This window comes from Pygocentrus nattereri, chromosome 16, assembly GCF_015220715.1.
Source record: "Pygocentrus nattereri isolate fPygNat1 chromosome 16, fPygNat1.pri, whole genome shotgun sequence".
In the NCBI taxonomy this organism is placed as follows: Eukaryota; Metazoa; Chordata; class Actinopteri; order Characiformes; family Serrasalmidae; genus Pygocentrus; species Pygocentrus nattereri.
The window spans coordinates 28,021,337-28,033,176 of NC_051226.1; the positions used below are offsets into that span (position 1 = coordinate 28,021,337).

General features: G+C 41.5%; 1 long non-coding RNA gene across 1 annotated transcript; it reads left to right on the forward strand.

Annotated features, from left to right (window-relative positions):
• The first annotated feature begins 7,460 nt into the window (after positions 1-7,460).
• LOC108441630 lies at positions 7,461-8,359 on the forward strand. The gene is made up of 2 exons (XR_001858957.1): positions 7,461-7,601; positions 7,711-8,359. It is a non-coding gene; the product is annotated as an uncharacterized LOC108441630 (long non-coding RNA).
• Positions 8,360-11,840: the final 3,481 nt, after the last annotated feature.

Genomic DNA, 11,840 nt, shown 5'->3' on the forward strand with positions numbered 1-11,840 from the left:
CTGGACACTTCTCCACTGCTGCTCATGCCTTGCCTCCACTTGTGACATCCTTTCATCCCGTGCCACCTGGGACTGAACCAGCACTTTTACCATACATGCCAGTTCTGCAATTATCCCCTCTGTGGAGGTTGCTGGTCTTGCTGCTGCCTCATTTTGCATGGAGTCCTGCGCTGCAGCTGTTGCTTGGTCTTCTGAAGAGCTCTGCCCCATTGCTTGTTCCAGCTCCCGTCTTTCTACTGCTACTCTGTCTTGCTTGGACTTGGGTGGCATCTTTACTTCCTGTTATTCTCAGCTGAGGCCACTCCCACTTCTGACACCAAAATGTTACAGGATAGCTGAGTGGAGGTTTAAAAACACTGGAAAACTGGAAGTTCCGATGCAGGAAGGTTTATTAAGTCCACAGTAAAAAGTGCACGGTGTTCCAAAATCCCAAAAATAATTAATTAGAAAAAGAAAAATGAAAATAAAGGAAAGGGAAAACAAAACAAAATAAAATAAACTGATCAACTTGATATAAACTCATATCAAAAAATGCCTTCAACCATGGCCTTACAAACAGAACTGCACACCAAGCCAGCTTCACCCTGACTAACCAAACATGCGAGTTCTCCATTTTACAAACCCCTTAACCTATTGGATTCAACCAACCACAGGTAAGTTTGCAGGTAAGTTTTAAAAAATACAAATTCAAATTATATTTATACATTTTACTTTAGTTAATCTATTTTATTATTTAATCAATATTTTAATATAAATATAAAACATATAATATTAAAGCATTCCTACTGCAACACTACTATTTGGAACCATGAAAGCTGGTCCCCCTCCCCCTGCTCAAGCATGGGAGATGGAACACTCCACTTATAGTACAACCCCAAGACTACATAACCCACGAACCCCCTAGGCTCGGATCCTTTGACCTGCAACAGGCTGCTGCCATGCTGGAACAAGCAGGTAAGTCAAACTCATTTCAAAACAAAGTTATTTCAAATAAATAGAGTCATAGATAAATTGGTCATTCTCTACACCATCAGTTGGCCACCTTGAACAGTGCAAGATAATCACAATTATTTTGATTTGTTTTGCAGAGTCTCAAAAATGTCCTCCTGGTGTTTGCCACTGCAGCCATGTGGGTAACAATAAAAGAGTCTTTAAAACTTTGAGGTTGTCTTGTGTTTTTGTCCCTTACACTAGCTTACAGCATGGAACGGACGAGAGCTCCGTTACAGGGCTGCTTGGATCCCAAAATTTGATAAGGATAAAACAAAATTTGGGTTCAGGTGGAGGCCATGCTGAGGGCCCAAGGACTAAATCCACAGCAACAGTCAGACTTGCGGTTAGGTTCTTTATAAGGGGAGGCCAAGTGAGAGTTGCAGCTTGTGGAATCTGAAAATAAGAACACTAGACAAAGAATAAGATGTGTTGCAAACACTGTATTCTAAACCAGCTGCTAAGGCACAGCTAAGGACATGTTTTATTTTTTATTGTAGGCCACAAACAGAAGAAAATGTAAGTGCTTTTATATCAAGACTGCGAGAACTCTTTTCTAGATAGCGGAAACGAGATGTAGTCGGCACTGAAGAGGGAGATAACCACCTACTGAACCGGCTGATGGTAGGCTTGCTCATGGGGCCTATTAAACCCCTGGAAGGACGGCCTTATAAAGTATAGAAATGCTCTCACTAAAGCTTGCTCAGCATATCTGGCCTTGCTGATCGAGAATATTCTCGCAACTCACCAGTGAAGTTTTATGGACTTCTTTAATAATAAAATTGAAAATATTAGACAACAAATTCAACCCACAGTATTAAATCCAACTTCTGACTTCCAACATCTGACTTGGCTGATATAAAACAAAACACAGTTGTAGAAAAAAGCCTGGAAACTTTTTACCCACTCCTAGAGCTAGAGAAGATTATCTCCTCTGCAAATTGCACAACCTGCATGCTCGATGCAATTCCCTCAAAAGTCATTATAAACTCTCTTTTAACTATAGTAAACTCATCCCTTAGTCTGGGCTATGTTCCCAAAGTTTTAAACTAGCAGTTATCAAACCTCTGATCAAGAAACCAAATCTTGATGTTAGCGTATTGTCTAATTACAGGCCTATTTCTGACTTACCATTTATATCGATGATCTTAGAAAAAGCTGTGGTCCAACAATTTGGTTCATATCTACATAAGAACCATATATATGGAAAAATTCCAATCTGGATTCAGGCCACAACACTGAGACAGCTCTAGTTAAGATAACTAATGATCTTCTTGCCTCTGATCAAGGCTATGTATCTCTGTTAGTGCTAATTGACCTCAGCGCAGCTTTCGATATAATAGACCACAATATTATCCTAGAAAGGTTAGAAAACATGATTGCAATCACAGGGACAGCCCTATCATGGTTCAAATCTTACCTAACAGAATGTTATCAGTTCGTCAGTGTAAACAATTTATCTTCCAATTATTCAAAAGTAAGATTTGGAATTCTGCAAGGCTCTATTTTAGGACCATTATTATTTACACTATACATGTTACCGTTAGGCACAGTTATAAGTAACCGTGTAACTTTCAACGTTACACAGATGATACGCAACTGTACATATCAGCCAAGCCTGATGAAAAATACAGGTTAAAGAAAATAGAGGACTGTGTAAAAGATGTGAAATGCTGGATGTTACGGAACTTCCTCCTACTGAACAGTAACAACAGAGGTTCTCCTTCTGGGTTCAAAATTGGCAAGAAATAAACTACCAGATTTCATTTTAAATCTCACTGACTTTCCAGTTACACCTGGCTCAGCAGCAAAAAATCTTGGTGTCATAATTGATTCAGATTTATCATTCGATCAACACACAGGCAGCATCACTAGAACAGCTTTTTTTTACATCTTTGCAACATTGCCAAGATAAGAAATGCCCTATCCCTACATGATACAGAAACACTAGTACATGCCTTTATTACTTCTAGGCTAGACTACTGTAATGCACTACTGTCAGGATGTACGCGCAGAAATCTAAGCAAACTTCAACCAGTTCAAAACGCTGCAGCCATTTGATCATATCAGTCCAGTGCTATCATCACTTCATTGGCTGTCTGTTAAGTTCCGTATTGATTATAAAATTCTTTTATTGATGTACAGTGCCCTCCATAATTATTGGCACCCCTGGTTAAGATGTGTTCTTTAGCTTCTAATAAATTGAGGGTTTTTTTAAATAATATAGGACCACGATGGAAAAAAGAGCAAAATCCAACCTTTATCTCAAGTGCATTTATTCAGTAGGAAAAAAATCCCACATTAAGAAATAATTGTTTAACATCAAATAATGTGTGCCACAATTATTAGCACCCCTGATGTTAATACTTTGTAAAACCCCCCTTTGCCAACAAAACAGCACCTAATCTTCTCCTATAATGTTTCACAAGATGGGAGAACACAGAAAGAGGTATCTTCGACCATTCCTCTTTGCACAATCTCTCTAAATCATCCAGCGACCTGGGTCCTCTCCTCTGCACTCTCCTCTTCAGCTCACCCCACAGGTTTTCAATGGGGTTAAGGTCTGGGGACTGAGATGGCCATGGGAGGAGCTTGACTCTGTGTGTGGTCAACCATTTCTGTGTAGATCTTGCCATATGTTTAGGGTCATTATCTTGCTGAAAGACCCAGTGACGACCCATCTTCAGCTTTCGGGCAGAAGCCACCAGATTTTGTTTTAAAATGTCCTGGTATTTCAAAGCATTCATGATGCCATGCACCCTAACAAGGTTCCCTGGGCCTTTGGAAGAAAAGCAGGCCCACAGCATCACTGATCCTCCCCCGTATTTCACAGTGGGCATGAGGTGCTTTTCTGCATACTCAGCTCTTGTGTTACGCCAGACCCACTTACAGCATTTGTTGCCAAAAAGCTCTATCTTTGTTTCATCTGACCAAAGCACACGGTCCCAGTTGAAGTCCCAGTACTGCTTAGCAAACTCCAAACGTTTACGTTTATGATTGTGAGTGAGAAAAGGTTTTTTCCGTGCATGCCTCCCAAACAGCTTGTTGGCGTGTAGATAGCGTCTGATGGTTGTTTTGGAGACTTCGTGACCCCAAGATGCTACCATTTATTGCAGTTCCGAACTTTTTATTTCTCTTATCATCCTCCTCACTGTGCGTGGTGGCAAAATAAACTTGCGTCCTCGTCCAGACTTGTTTACCACTGTTCCAGTTGTTTTAAACTTCTTAATAATTCCTCTGACAGTAGATACGGACAGGTGTAGGTGAGTGGCTATTTTCTTGTAGCCATTGCCTGACCTGTGAAGGTCAACACACATCTGCCTTACTTGAATGCTATGTTCCTTTGTCTTTCCCATGTTGAAGAGAAATGGCCTCTGTGTCACGTCATAATTATACCCCAGGGAAACAGGAAGTTGTGAATTGCTAATTAAATGTTCCTACATACTTTGATTAACTTCGTAAACTACTGTAGAAGTGACAGAAATTCTTTAATTACATTTATTTCCTAAGAATTGTTAGGGGTGCCAATAATTGTGGAACAGGTGATTTTATGAAGAAAAATTATTTCTTAGTCAGGGATTTTATTTTCCCCCTAAAACTCTACTTGAGTTAAAGGTTACATTTTTCTACAATTTTCAGTGTGACAGTATGTTTCCACAATAAAAACTGAATTTATTTTAAGGCTTTTGACACATCTTAACCAGGGGTGCCAATAATTATGGAGGGCACTGTATAAAGCCCTATATGGGCTCGCTCCTGAGTACCTGTAAGACCTTATTTCCCATTACGAGCCGTCATGACTACTCAGATCCCAGAGTGCTGGCTTATTAATAGTTTCTAGAATTCATAAGGTTGCAGCTGGGGGAAGAGCTTTTTCTTATAAAGCCCCCAAACTCTGGAATGATCTTCCAGAAAATGTCTCAATCTTTATGTCTCAATTTTTATCTAAATCTGATGTTTTCATAGACTCCTAGCTATTACTACTACTAATACTACTGCTATTAATATTAGTAGTATAATCACTTGTATGTAGTTTGACCAGAGGAGGATGGGTCCCCCCTGGTGAGCCTGGTTCCTCCCAAGGTTTCTTCCTCAGTTCTGAGGGAGTTTTTCCTTGCCACTGTTGCCCCTGGCTTGCCCACTGGGGGGTTTTACATTCTTGTAAAATTTGATTTGGTGATTTGATTTAAACAGAGGTGCGCCCAAAGAACATCTGGGCGGTGGGATTTTTAAGTTCCCCTACAGCTGAGGGCCAAGTATTGAGGGCGGTCACTGAGAATAAAGAGCCCATAGTACAACACAAGTCTGCCTTGGTCGGTGAGTGCCTTGATGTTTGTAGAAAAATGAATGTAAAATCTATACCTCTTGTTCTTGATACTGGTTCGCAGGTAACTTTGCTGAGCCAACGCCTGTTTAAGAAATATCTTGAAGGCACCTTCTTGACTAACATTGGCTGACCCTTCGTGTGGCCAATCGATTGACGATTCTCTTTGTGGGCTATGTTCTAGTTGACTGTATGGTAGGAAGTGTCCAGTTTCCTGGCAAGGGTGTGATTATTGTAAATGGTGACTGTTTGGGACCAGATAAGGGTATACTTGGTATGAATATTATTAAATCTGTTTGGTCTGCTCTTGCTCAAGGGAATCTCCCAGGACTGTCTGCCTTTAAGACCACCATGCCACTGGTTGAGGCTTGGGCCTGAGCATTCACAGAATGTCACAGAATTGCCACCAAACCCCCGCTCCCCCTCTTCCAGGGCATAGCAAAGCTGCCACGACAGTCACCAATCATCATCCAACACCAGTCTGAAATGATCGTGTGGACACAGGTATCTGACCATGTTTCTAACCAGTCTTGTAGTGTGATTGTAGAACTCTTTTCTGATAACAGTTCAGAATGGTGTGTGGCTCACATTGTAACTATGCTGCATGGCGGACGAGTGCCCTGTTGACTGTGTAATCCCAACCCATATCCCGTGGAGCTACATCAGCGCTGGCTGAAGTGACAATGGCTAACATCCAAGGGGAACAAGGTTTTTATCCTCCACAGTTTGGTGACAGACGTTGTGGGCCATGGAGGGAAATAATGCCACTGCTCCACATCCTGTGTTGTCCTTGCAGGGAGATGAGCTGACCCCTGTCCAGCAGGGGGAGATGACCAACCTACTGCAGAAGTGGGTGAACGTGTTTGCTAGCCATGAAGATTTCGGCTTTACTGGTGTGGTGAAGCATCAAATACTGACTGGGTCAGTGCCCCCAAGCCAGGACAGATATTGACCAGTCCCACCAAGCCTCTACACAGAGTTGAGATCCCTGTTGCAGAATTTGCTGGACAGCTTTGTCTTTTCTGAAATCCTGTAAAGCTGCTTTGTGACAACATCCGTTGTAAAAAGCGCTATACAAATAAATTTGATTTGATTTGATTTGAGCAGTGTGGTGAGCGAGAGTGCAAGCCCCTGGGCTGCTCCAATTGTGCTTGTTAAGAAAAAAGATGGAAGCTGGTGATTTTGTGTAGACTGTAGGAAGTTCACAGTACACCCTCACGCATAAGGACGCTTACCTATTGTGGAGCCAAATGGTATTCCACATTGGACTTGGCGAGTGGCTAATGGTCAGTCAACCGGTTTGAAGCCTGTGGCAGGGTCCCACACCTTGTCAGGATGGGTGAAGAGGCACCAGGAGGCCATCAGCCATGCTTACCAGATGGTGTGGACATGAACCCATCATAGACAGGAATTGGACAAGGCAAGATACAACAGGCAAGCCAAGCTAGGACCTTTGTTCCCAGGAGAGTGGGTGCTTATTCATAACTTCTGCAGGAGGCCAAAGGAAAGCTGAACTTGAAGTGGACACCAGAGTCATTTGTGGTGTTCAGGCAGTTGTGAGAAGGCCATTCAGTCTATGTGCTTTGGCCAGAAAGTAAAGTAGCACCAACTCGCACAGGGCACCATAATAACCTCCGACCTTGCCCCTTGAATGTGTTGCAGGACAGCCAGGTGCCAGAGAGGCCAGGACTCGCGGTGATCAATCAGACTGATGCCTTGCCCCCTCCAACTTGGTGGCTTCCAAGACGGTTAAGTGCCAACCAACAGCCAGTAATGAGTATGGGGGATCCAGCTCCGGTTCATCCACCTGACCCTCCAGTGGGACCAGCAGCCCTACCCAATGAGTTGAACCAACCCAGTGTACGTCGCTCCCAGTGAGCTAATTTGGGAGTACCTCCAGCTAGGTATCACTCTGAATAGATGGTCGGGACGAACATCTCTCAGCTGTGTTTGATTTATTGTGCTGTTTGTGTTTTTTTTTTGTTTTTTTGATTCTTGGATTTATGTGTACTGTGTGCAGTAAATTGCCTTGTGCTGTAATTGCTGATTCCTTTCAAACACTATTTGCTGTCAGTTTGCTGTGACACTGTGTGCTTGTAACTGTGGGTCTGTGTGAATGCATACAAACAGCTGATCATTACAGCCAGCTGACTATCCCCTCTGCCTCGTGCTGGCTGTGTGTGAGACTGTTGATTGCTAATTGATGGACAGGTGTCCACGGAGGCTGGAGCGGTGTGCCTTGCTCGGAGGACTTGTTGTGCAAACATAAGCAACGACTGCAGACCTGGTGAGGGAGAAGAGCCAGGTTCGAGTTGGACACGGAGTTTGATTCAACGCACACTAAAGCTGTGCTGTTTTTGTGTGTCTGCGACTGAGGAACTGTCTCTCTTCCATAGTGTGCTTATCGTGCAAAGCAAGCCTGCAGAAGCAAGACGACTTGGTGCTGGTGGCTGGATATGGAGCTTGGCTCAACGTGCACTGAAGATAAGTAAAGGAAAGTTGGATTGCCTATGCGTGTGTGAAATTTCGCCGGTGGTGCACGACTGTGACCAAGAGACTGTTTTATTGTTTGCCCATAGTGTTTCGGAGTAGCTGGAGCCTGCCTGCGCAAGCGAGACAACTGAGCCCTTCCAACTCAATGCCAATCTAGGCAGACTCTTGGCCTATTATGCATGGCTTCTCTATTGGACCACTCCCTTTTACCTCCAATCCCATGTTAATGGATGATGGACTGTTTATAAACAGAGTAGTCTGTATGCAAAAACAGGCTGAACACTTTTTTTTTTTAACTACTGCTTCTTTTAAAAGTGTGCACATTTTATTTGTGCTTGTGTATTTGACTTGTATTTGTGTAACTTAAATAAATCCATATAATTAGTTGTGGCATATGCCCACCCCCCAGGCCCTGACGATGACAGCCGAGAGAGCTGGCAGAAAGGCGGGGCCCGAGCACTCAGCGGCGACACACCTCGCCGAGGAGAGAGCCACACGTGTGGAGGGGCGGAGCGCATGCCACATAATTTAATTAGACATCTTCCATTTCCACAACAGTGGTTTTTCTTATGCTGGTAACTTAGAACCTCTCACTTTGTGTGACAATAACAACCGGGAAAGGCTAGCTAGACAGATGTAGAATAAACCTCCAACCAGCATACAGGAGAGGGGGGTGCATGAAAAAAAAGTTTCTTAAACAAGATGCAAAGAAATGAAAGCACACAATTTGCATATCAGTGCGAGTATCTGTAGGGCCAAAGTGAAATAAGGGTAAGCTAGCCAGTTCATTCAGTCTACTTGTACCCTAATGCTATAGATGACTAACTTCATGTGAATACACACTAGTTAATTAACTAGGTAGGTAATAGGTCAGTCCAGTTCTTAGCCAACTTACAGCTTTGTTGACTCTGTTTACTCTGATGTATTTTAAAGAGATAAACTGTGTTTATTGTGTTTGATAATATGTATCCACTCACTGTAACTAAGATAGATAGCTTAGTTTGTTGTTGTTGTGGTGTGGTGGTGGTGGTGGTGGTGGTGGTGAGGGGGTCATTGTGGTTGTGGTTGTAGTGGGTTGGTGTAGATAAATCCTGGGCTTCGTTCCCCAGTCCAGTCATACTTTACAGGTTATATCAAAGTGATTTACAGTACTTCACTTAGTTCTTAACATACTGCTAAAACCTCAAAATTCTTCCAAAACCTCTCTGCATCCATGTACTCAATTTCGGTAGCTTAGTTGCTGACGGTAACAGATTTGCCCATTTGCATGACATTTTAATCTTTCCAAGGGACTAGCTCCTTCAAAATCTGCTGAAGGATTCATTGATGTAACTTAGCTGCAATGTAAATGTTTTTTTAAAGGTATCTTGGGAAATGATGGAAGGGGAGAAGATGACAAAAAAATACATCAGCATATTATAACGTGATTCGCTATGTATTGCATGTACGACCAGCCACTTCATTAAGTACAACTCCTTGTATCTTCATTCATTGTCCATTTTATCGGCTCTACTTACTATACAGAAGCGCTTAGTATTTCTAAAATTATAGAATGTAGTTCATCTGTTTCTCTGCATACTTTCTTAGTCCCCTTTTAGCCTGTTCTCCAGTGGTCAGGACCACCACAGAGTAGGTTTTTTTTTTTTTTGTGCTGAGCTTGTCTTCTGAAAGCTGATGTTTTGACTTGCCTCATTGTGGTTTGGTTGCTTGTCTTCATCTCTTTCAACCAATTAGTAGTGAAGTGAAGAAGAAAGGAAGAAGGAATCTCAATGTGTTCCTTCCACAGAATGAGGATTATAAAACCATGACATCTAATGTAGGCATTCTAACCTGGATGATTATTTTCTGTCATTGTGCGAGTTCATCATATTTTGAAAGAGGCAACAATACATCTTCTTCATTTATACGCTCCAAAATGCAAAGAAGCCGAGTTGAATTTCTGTTCTGTGAATATCTGTAAGATATTGACGTTCCAAAAATGCTTACAATGCAGGACAGCCTGTAATACCATTGCATCCAGGACAATTAACACATTCCTTGCAGAATTGTACTCATCCTTCACTGCTGAGACTTTTGGAAGCCTTAAACTCTGCAGATTTCTTTTAACAGAATTTAATCCCACCTACGTTTCCTACAGAGCAATGTGAGGTTTTAGAAGCTAACTTAATCTAAACTGAGCAGCATACGGCTTCCAAATTATTAAGTATGTGCAAGCCATCTGGCTGGATGAAAGTGTTCTATATTTGGGACTTGCTCTTTTCACTAATTCACAACGGTTAATGTTGCTATGAAACACTACTCAATTCAGAATAAATAAAAACACTGATAATTACAGTGCTAAAACTTTCTAAACAGTTGAAGTTTTAGAATAAAATGACATCATACAAAAGGGCTCATCTGATTCCTCTGAAAATTAATTCACATTTTAAGCATTTCTTTTTCATTTAAAACAACAAAGTATACAACAAAAACAGCACCTACAGAGAATAAATAACATGAAAAAAATTATAGATCGCTGCTGTTGGAGCAAAACCATATCTCTCTAAAATGGTAAATTCACAAGAGAAGGAAAAAACCTACTTTACTCTATGTAAGTCAATGTACTGTGGGAAGAAGACAGGTCAGTGAAGGAAGTGTGATGCTCTAAGCAGTGCTCTACTGGGAAACCCTGGGTCAGGGCATTGATGTGAACATCAATATGACACATGCCACCTACCTAAATATCATTGCAGGCCAGGTCATGGCAAAGGTATTCCCTGTGACAGTGGCCTCTGTCAGCAGGATAACACACCGTGCCACACTGCACACATTATTCGGGAATGGTTTGAGGAACATGACTCCAATCTAACATCGGTGGGATGTGCTGGAACAGCAAGTTTGTTCTGTGCCATCCCCACCTTGCAGCTTACAGAGTCCATGTAGCGTTATAGAGTATATGCCACAGTGGGTCAGAGCAGTTTTGGTGGCATACCAATGGTATGGACTCTACAAGACCTTTGAAGGTGCACTGTGGTGTCTGTCTCTAAGATGTGAGCAGCAGATCCTTTAAGTAGTAGGGAGTATCCTTTAAGGTAGTAGTAATACTCATCTGCATATACAGTGTTGTGCGAATGTCAGAGACCACATTTAATTTGTTTAATTTCCAGACAAACAGCCATTTACAGTTAGAGGTTTTTTTTTAGCATCAGGAAAAAAACATTTAATTGAACATTAGACAGAAGCCTCAACAGCTATTTTTTTAATACAATTTAATGTATCCCCACTTTGCCATTATTACATTTTCCACACCTTCAAAGTTCAGTCTTAGTATTTTGTAGTATTTTCAGCTTCTCTTGATCCACATAATCCCAAACATATTCTGTGATGTTGAGGTATAGGCTCTGGGGTGGTCTTTCCATTGTTCTGAGAACTCCAGCAGTTTCTTTGTTTGATCTGCAAATTTTCTTCTTTTTTGTCTATTTTGTATCATATATTTATGGCCTGTACAATTGTTTGGAGTCACATTTTCTCTAGACCTTTTCACTTATGTAAATTGATTGTGTCATAAATAATCTCAGAAATATCTCCTGAAAAATATTTAAAATTTACTGAATAGCTTACACTTAATTTTTAAAACTGCATAATTTCTGTCATGCTGGCTTATTTTTTACCCACATCCAGAGCCAGCCTAGTTTCAAGTTTTACAACAACCACTTGTGTTAATAATGATGAAAGATTTGCCAAAGATGATATATTTGTTACATTAGTAGCAAATAGCCATAGTTTGGTTATTAGTACAGACGCACAGCAGAATGTATGGCCACCATAAAGGAGAAAAACATTAAGCCTCTCTTTTTAGAGTCTTTTAGTATATAGTATCAGCTCACTGAGCTCTCAACTCTGGGCTGCAGGGCTTTGGCAAATAGCAAAAGCAACAAACGATGTGATTGACAGAGCAGTCCAGATTATTGCATCAGGCAAGAGCAGGAAGAGCAAAGGCTATCATGGATCACCACATAGTAAAACCCCTAGAACTCAATTAACACCTTCAGTG